We start from the raw sequence: 8,866 nt of genomic DNA, 5'->3' as shown, positions 1-8,866 counted from the left end.
AACCAAAAGCCTCCCAATGGGAATGTGCAATCTAAAATGGATCGAAAATAGATAGTAATTGACAATGACTTAGATTAAGAAAAATAATTAGCAAAAGAAGAGGCCACAGAAGTTGTTGTTGTGGAAGTCACTAAAAATTCAGCGAAGACGTTGTTATGAAAGATCTTGAATATTCTATGGAAGAAGAGTTAGTGAAATGACTATAGAGGAAGGGGCTACAAAATACTAGTTTAAATATGTAAATGTGAATGAAGTAGGAGGTTGTAATTATTGGTGTGATGGGCACACCTTGAATTAGTTATCTACCCATTTGCCACAAGGACTTTTGACATGCCAATGTAAGAACTAAATAATTGACAAAATAAAAATTAAAGTTAGAACCTAGAAGGGAATGGTACCAATAAGAGATAAAGTGGAAAATGAAAGGGAAAGTTTATTTGGATTTCTAGCTATCCCAATAGATCTCAATGTTATCCTCATTGTAGAAAACTAGAATGGCTTGCTCAACAAGATGAGTAAGGGATTGGTTTTATTCTTGTAAGCAAATTTCTAAAATCCAAGAGAGAGCCAAAATACCAAAACTTCCATAAATTGTTGATTAATAAATACTGATTATTACCATACCAAATTGGTTTTGTGAGATTGGGTTTTTAGGGTGATTCACTATATATTGTGGTTATATTAAGGTGTATGGGTTTAGTTCAATGTATTTAATAATTGCTTTTGGATTTCATGAGCTAAAATCATGCTATTGCATTATTTAGATTTTGGTAGCATTCACGTAAATGGTTCTTGTATTTATTATATCATTGTTCACTTCCATTTCATCTTCCCATGTAGTGGGACAATTATATATACATACATAGGCACCAAATACATTTTTATATTCACAATAACTCTTATTTAAAAAATAGACAACAAAACAATTTTGTATATAGTCATATTGTGATTCATTTTTATAATGGTTGGAAGCATTCTCAAGTGATTACTATTAGTTTGAGACATTGAGTCACTTATCTACTCACAATGATCTTTTATATTAATTTGTTGTTATTGTGATATGACCAACAATATAAGTGAAATGTATTGGCAATGTTGTAGTAAAGTGTTTTTCTCCCTCGGTTAAAGTTAGGTTGCTTGATGGAATATTTCTTTGTTTGAAGTGAGTTAGGGTTCATGATGGAATATTTCATCGTTTGAAGTATCTATTTTAGTTCTATAGTATGGTATTTAATTTCTAATAGAGATAGAACTCATAGTGGTTGTATCAAATGATAAATCTAGGGATTTGAAACAATGTCTTAATACTTGTGATTTAATGTATTGAAATAGATTTCATTATAACAATCATTGCAAAAGACAAAGTAACATTATTCCTACTTAAAATATCCATATTGATAAATTGTTTGCATTCTAAAACTCACAATGGTTGTAATAGATGATAAATCAAGGGATTTGAAACAATATCTTAATACTTGTGATTTAATGTGGTGAAATATATTACATTATAACAATAATTGCAAAAAACTAGCATTATCCCAAATAAAAATCCATATTGATAAATTTTTTAGATTCTAAGTCCTTGGATTATGGACCATATTCACTGAAACTTATGAATAAGTGTAATCTTCTTTCTATAGTATGGTATTTAATTTCTAATAGAGATAGAACTCATAGTGGTTGTATCAAATGATAAATCTAGGGATTTGAAACAATGTCTTAATACTTGTGATTTAATGTATTGAAATATATTTCATTATAACAATCATTGCAAAAGACAAAGTAACATTATTCCTACTTAAAATATCCATATTGATAAATTGTTTGCATTCTAAAACTCACAATTGTTGTAATAGATGATAAATCAAGGGATTTGAAACAATATCTTAATACTTGTGATTTAATGTGGTGAAATATATTACATTATAACAGTAATTGCAAAAAACTAGCATTATCCCAAATAAAAATCCATATTGATAAATTTTTTAGATTCTAAGTCCTTGAATTATGGACCATATTCACTGAAACTTATGAATAAGTGTAATCTTATTTCTACCTAGTTCACTAATTTGTTTCGGTCCCTATTAAAAAAATTAATATTAGTGATATATGCAAACTCCAAATCCCATCATACTCACTAAAACTTATTCCATTCACCAACCGTTCTGCCTTCAACAACAATTGCTTTTGAAGTACTTTCAAAGTAAAATTGAAACTACATTGACTAGACCTACCCTATAACAACATATAATTATTACTGCCACCAAATTTTTTTATATGATGTTAGATGTATATGTCAAATGCAGTAGTAAATTCTTATGACCTTGCCTTAAGAAACTTAAACATGATGGTGAAAAGTGAAAAGGGATTGGACCCGGTTGTCTCCCATCCTTCCCAGTAACTGTTTAGCAAGTGTACAGGGTGTGGTCGTTTTAATGTCTGCAACACCCATGTTGGGTCAGCTGGGTGTAACTAGTCTACTCTTTTGATGGTATCCCTCCGCTCGGCTCACCTCAAACTTTCTAAATCTCTTTCATGCAAAAATGTGGCAGTTGTACTATCATCACACTAATATCATCTTGAGAATTTCTGGTTACTGCTACTTCTACAAGCTTTTTGCAAGCAACCATAGGACCTCCTGCTAATGGTAAAATATTAGGTTGCTTCTCGACGCAGAAAGGCCTGGCAATATCCACTGCTTCCTGATTACTTACTTTATTCCAGATCCCATCTGATGCCAAAATTAAAAACTCACAATCAGATGTAATTTTAATCTTTCTCGTCTCTGGTTCAGCGGTTATCCATTCTTTCAAGTGTGAATCCCCTATTGCCCTAGATACAACCAGAGATCCCTGAACTCGCGAAACTCCATGGCGGAGCTCCACAATTCCGCCCAAATTTTCTATCCGTTGTCGCTCGTCCTCTCTTCCAGCTTGGTGATCACATGTAAGGGCTTCAGCAGCGCCCTCTCTGCTCATAACTGCTCGACAATCCCCAGCATTGGAAACCACTAAGTTACCACCTTTAATCAGAGCGGTCACACAAGCAGTACCGCTGCCAACCTCCTGCTTCAAAAACTCAGCGTCTGTTGTTAAGTATGCAGCTTTAACGGCCTGCTCAAGAAAGTCCTCGGTTTCATCTTCCATGCTGAGCATAGCGTCCACAATACTCTGCCCAAGATTTTCGGCAGCGAAAGCTGCAGCTTTCTGACCACCATGACCATCGAACACACCAAAAAAGGCCTGTCTGGAATCACCGAGAACATTGACAATGGCTTTGTGGGTATCTTCCATGAATTGTCGCCGACCTTTTTTGCGCGAAACTGCATAATGAGTACCCTCCTCATTCACCTCCTTCGGCTGCTCCACTGCCGGGCACGGCGCGTTTAGGCCCGACAGCTGCTGCGGAATATCCAGCCTCTGCGGTCGTTTCCTTCTGAGAGCAGGCAAAGGGAACTTGCGGACATTCGAACCATTATCCTCCGAGACATTGACACAAGAAGGGAAAGGCCTCTTGGCCGGGCTATCCCCGCTCTCGATCCACAGCTTATTTTCGTCTCTGATGGTTAAAACAGGCTTCAGCGGAGACCCCACACAATTTGCGTGGATGCCGCTGCTCCTGGGCGTCTGGAAACCATGATTCCTTGGGGAAGCTGCCCATATCTCAATACCAGAATTGTGTATAGAGGGAGAATTCACTGCTACAATGCAAGCCATGTTAACAATCTGTGGATCTGCTGGCGATGATGGTTAACTTTGTTGATACCTCCGGAAACCTTTGTATTCTTGTTGCCCTATCACAGGATCTCTGCAACGGTGATAAATAAATGAACTCTTCTCTCGTTTCAATTCAGTTGAATATCTCTCGCAGAACCTGTTAAACCTAGATGATTCCAGCATTCTTATAGCGTTCAATCCTTTCATATGAGACGAGATTTTGGAAAAAGTCCAGTTTTCAATTATCCAGCATGTGCCCAGTCAATTATCCACTTACTACAAACGTCTATGTTCCTCATGATTGAAAAACTCTATATCATTTAATGACCTGACGATAATGACATGACAAGGCAGACATGTTCCACTTTGGCATATCGCTTCTTCATTCTGGAGTCCAGAATTGTTAGTGATACCAAAGTCAAGGGGGTGGGCCGTGGGGGATGGTAATGGATGCCAGGGTCAGGCGGTTACGTCCACCAATACACTATTGATTCACGAACTTGGTATTGCCCAATACAGTGACTATGTCCAAGTATACTTGCGAAGTGCGCTCAAAGTCTAGCAATGATATAATATGATTGAAAAGTCTAGAAATGCTATAATATGACATCAATCAATGAACCTTCTAAGTCTCACATGCTTTATTATATTATTATCGTTCGTGAATTTAGTCTCGGTAAGCCCGTATTCGTTAGGAGAGCGTTTCCAGAATTTTCCGGAAGTTGCGGAAATCCTTTTTTTTTTCCCAAAATGGTTTAAAATTTAAAATTTATTAATAATAAGATTTAAAATTTAGTAATTGTATTGATATAAAGATTTTTTAATAATATTATGTTTTATTAGTAAAGTTTAATAATAGAGTTGATGTAAGTTAATGAGGATCATTGATGATGTGTTATAATATAAAATTTAGTAAAATAACAATATGTTAATTTGAAAAGATAATTAGAGATGTAATCCCATATATATATATATATATATAAATTTTCAAATTTATTATGAATTGGCTTTTCAAGTATATAATTTTTATCTATAGGAATTATGTCAAATTTGAGATTTCTAAATTGGGATATATTATTTTTCATACAAAATATAATGCATATGTTTCCATTTTTCTAGCGATTGAGTATCTAAATGATGGAATCTTGCTATAAAAGCTTGTGGAGTTGTAGAAAACATATTGTTCTTTTGCACAACTAAATTTGCAATCTTAATTTTATATTTTTTTAATTTATGGAAGTCATTATATCTTTGAAATTATAAGGCCCTCTATTAGTACAACTTAAAAGGGTCTTACAATTATCAAACATCCCTTCCCTTTTTACATTATAGGTCTTAAAGTCCTCTAGTGCACCATATAATTTTTTCCCAAACAGTCAACACCCTTATAAGTCATAAGAGAAATACACGAGGGATGTATTTTAAGATTTTGACCTATTAATTTAAAAAATAAACGAGGGATAGATAGATAGATAGTAGACTCTATATGGGGATATTTCAAAAATTGATGTTTGTATGTTTTTGCAGCCCGAACCACTAGATTCATGATCATGAACCTATATATGAATTAACCAAATTGTCATGCATGTTGGATTCCTACTCAAAAATATTTAAATTCCAAAAAATATGTGTACATTAATAATGCATGTGTGTTCTTGGTGTCAAGAATGTATGCAAACTTATAGTACTAGGAGCTTGCACACATTCATGTAGCTAGTGACTTTAATACATGGAAAATCGTTGAGGTGGTTTTCATAGGGTGGGGAGGGTGAAAGAGGGAGGGATATAGGGGCCAAAGGAGAGAAAGAAGGAGAAAAGTAGAGAGAGAGCGTGGTGTGGGGAAGAATGAGTTAGTGGGAATTGGTTGTGGTGGGTTTAAGGAGGAGGGGAGGGTGAGAAAGGGAGGGATAAAGGCGCCAAGGAGGGAGAGAAAGGGAGATGTGGAAAAGAATGAGTTGGTGAGGGTAGAGAGTGTGTGAGAGTCAAAAAGTGAAAGATTAGGGAAGAGGGTCGGGAAGGGAGTGGAAGGACGATATTTTTGGTTGACATGGGGAGGAAGAGAGAGAGACTATGCGAGTGAGTGAGGGGGGAGAGAGAGGAAGGGTGAGAGACAGTGAGATGACATGAGGGAGAAGAGAATGAGAGAGGGGGAGCAAGTGAGGGAGGGAGAGATAGAGAAGGGGGGAGAGAGAGAGAGAGAGAGAGAGAGAGAGAGAGAGATGGAGGTTTTTGTGAAGAACACACTAAGTGAGGGAGGTAGGGAGGGATAGAAAAATAATGGAAGGGGGAGATTGAAAGGAGGGAGAAAAGAGTATGGAGAGTGAGAGGAAGAGGAAGGAGAAGTGTGTGAGAGAGAGAGGGATATGGAAAGAGAGAGAGAGTGAGGAAGGAGACAGAGAGAGAGAAGGACATAAGGTGGACTTAGAAACAAAGTTGGAGGGGGGAGAGAAAAAGAGAGAGAGAGCGAGAAAGAGAGAGAGAGAAAGTTAGAGGGGGATTGTTGTGAATTACAGACTAAGGGAGGGAGGGAGTGAGGGATAGAGAAATAGAGGGAGTGGGGTGGAGAGAGAGAGAGAGAGAGAGACAAACAAGAAGATAGGGAGGAAAGTGGTGTGAAGTGGAAAGAGGGGGGAGAGAGGGGCAAAAGAGAGAGGGTGGGGGGGTATTATTGTGAATTGTAGACTAAGATAAGGAGGGAGGGATAATAAATATAGGAAGGGAGAGGGAGGAGGGTGGAGGAGATAGAGAAAGGATAGAGAGTGATAGAAATAGAGGAGAGAGAGAGAGGTGAGGGAGTTGTTATGAAGTATAGACTTAGTGAGGGAAGGAGCAGGGAGAGGGAGAGGGGATGGAGAGTGATAAAAAGAGAGGTGGAGGGGGGGAGAGAGAGTGGGGTGGAGAGACGAAGAGACAAATAAGAAGATAGAGAGGAAAGGGGTGTGGGGGCGGGAGGGGGAAGAAGAGAGAGACAAAGAGAGAGAGTGAGACACACACACACAGAGAGAGAGAGAGAGAGAGAGAGAGAGATGTGGGGGAGAGAGGGTGGAGAGTGATAGAGATGGAGAGAGAGTGGGAGAAGAGACAGAAGAGAGGTGGAGACAAAGAGTGAGAGAGGACAAGAAGAGAGAGAGAGTGTGATGGGGGAGAGAGGGATATATGTAGAGAGAGGGAGAGAGAGAAGCAGAAAAAGACAAATATATGAATATGTACATAGAAATTGAGAGATAAAAAGTGGGGAGAAGAGAGATAGAGGGAAGGAGTTAGAGAGAGAGGAGAAAGAGAATGAGAGAAGTGAGAGAAGGATAGAGTGAAAGAAGAGGCTAAGAGGGAAGCATAGTATAACATCCTCCTCCCACATCTACCCAAGTAATCGACCAACCGAGGTAAATATGTGGCAAGAGGCTACTATGATGGGATTCAAGTTCCTAGGTGACCTTAAGGAAGTGGAATCGATGGAAACATACCACACAGAGCTTCCACATCAGCAACAAAACTCCCAAGAGCCATCCTAACCACTGAGGTAGCCAACTCCTGAGACCAACTAAAGTTTTATACAAACAGAGCACCTTTGGTATAGATTTATACATTAATACAAAGAGTCTCAGAAACCAGTTGTTTTTACTGATTTTGTTTTTCAATTTGAATGGATCGTTGAGGTCCTTAACTTCATTTATTGAATTATTTATGATATCATTAAGCATTTAAGAAAAACTATTAGAGGCCTCTTCTTTGTGTGAACTTCAGACACTCTGTCATTACTATCATTTACTATAGTAACTTATTTACTTTTTCATAGAATCATAGGACACATGTGCCCATGCATAATGATAACCACAATCAATATATAAATTACGAAAATATTGGTTACATGCATCAGATATATTAAAAACAACTCATATAGTAATTGGAAATGGAAATCATACAATATTTATCTTTTTTGTTTGCAGTAAAACTGAATATGGCCCTCTATCCACATCATCTCTTCCAAATTCCTCTCTTTCTTTTGGAACAAGTGTCATGTCCCTCCCTTACTACTGCATCCTTACTCTTGCACTTAGTCCATAAATTTTGTTCCCTTTTGCTCCTTGTATTATTTCAAGCACGCATGAGCCTGAATATTTTCCTAAGACCATTTAATTTCGCATACCATCCCTTTTACTTCATGGACCACTAAGCCTTTAATGCATATAGTCAAGTTCAAGTTTCTTTTTTTGCACAATAAATTGTATCATCCCTACCAGGAATTCTCCATTTCTAGCTCTACAATCCATGTCCCTAGACTTAGTCACTTTTTTGTTTTGTTATTCCAAATATTACAATATATGTACATTATTTTTACAATGCAGCTCATATTAGAACCTTTGGTGAGACTATGACATAGACAATAAAACTCTTGAAAACTAATAGCCATGAAATACCATTTTCTATTGTCTATTCTATTATTGTTCATTGATATGATGCAAAGTGAAGAAAATGTCAAAGTGCTCTATCTTTTTACTTATTTGTTTTAGCAAATAAATTATATATCAAACAAAAAACTTTAAATATCACTCCACAATTAAACCAAAAAAAAACACAAATGTCATTTTGCAAAAAGATAGCTAAAAGTACTTCTTGCAACAACAAAAAAACTTGTTTTTGAGCTCGAGAAAAAAAATAATATTATCAAAACGTCATGTTTTTCTTCAATTAAGAACAATCTATAAAATTGCACTTAAGAATCAAGATTCAATACTTTGAAATTAGAAACTAAAATGGAATAATTTGATATTAGTTTCCAAATACTTAGACTTATTTTTTATTTTGTAAATAGATAGGTATCAACTTTCCTTATATATTTAAACTTGAAAAAATTCAGCTTCTTCTTCACACATAACCTCATAACTAAATAAACTAAAAACTATATACACGTAAATCATTATATAAATAAACAATCGCATATCATTATTATATACACATAAATCATTATATAAATAAGCAATGACATATCATTATATAAATAAGCAATGACATATCATTACATAACTCTAGTTTCATATTAAACAAGATTTGGGAAAGTTTTCATCTATCTATAGTATCAACACTTCTATGCGCAAATGCAACACATGCACAGTGAATTATTTTTTGTAATACGAACGTCCATGCTTTGG

At 36.1% G+C, this 8,866-nt stretch overlaps 1 pseudogene; it reads right to left on the bottom strand.

Moving 5' to 3' along the window:
• Positions 1-2,522: 2,522 nt before the first annotated feature.
• On the bottom strand, positions 2,523-3,716 carry LOC149211733 (putative protein phosphatase 2C 53 pseudogene; annotated as a pseudogene).
• Positions 3,717-8,866: the final 5,150 nt, after the last annotated feature.

Source organism: Pinus tabuliformis, chromosome 1_1 (assembly GCF_031772625.1).
Source record: "Pinus tabuliformis cultivar Carrire ecotype Pingquan chromosome 1_1, CPIR1, whole genome shotgun sequence".
NCBI lineage: Eukaryota > Viridiplantae > Streptophyta > Pinopsida > Pinales > Pinaceae > Pinus > Pinus tabuliformis.
The sequence above is the reverse complement of the archived record's forward strand: the minus strand, read 5'-3'. Positions and strand labels throughout refer to the sequence as shown.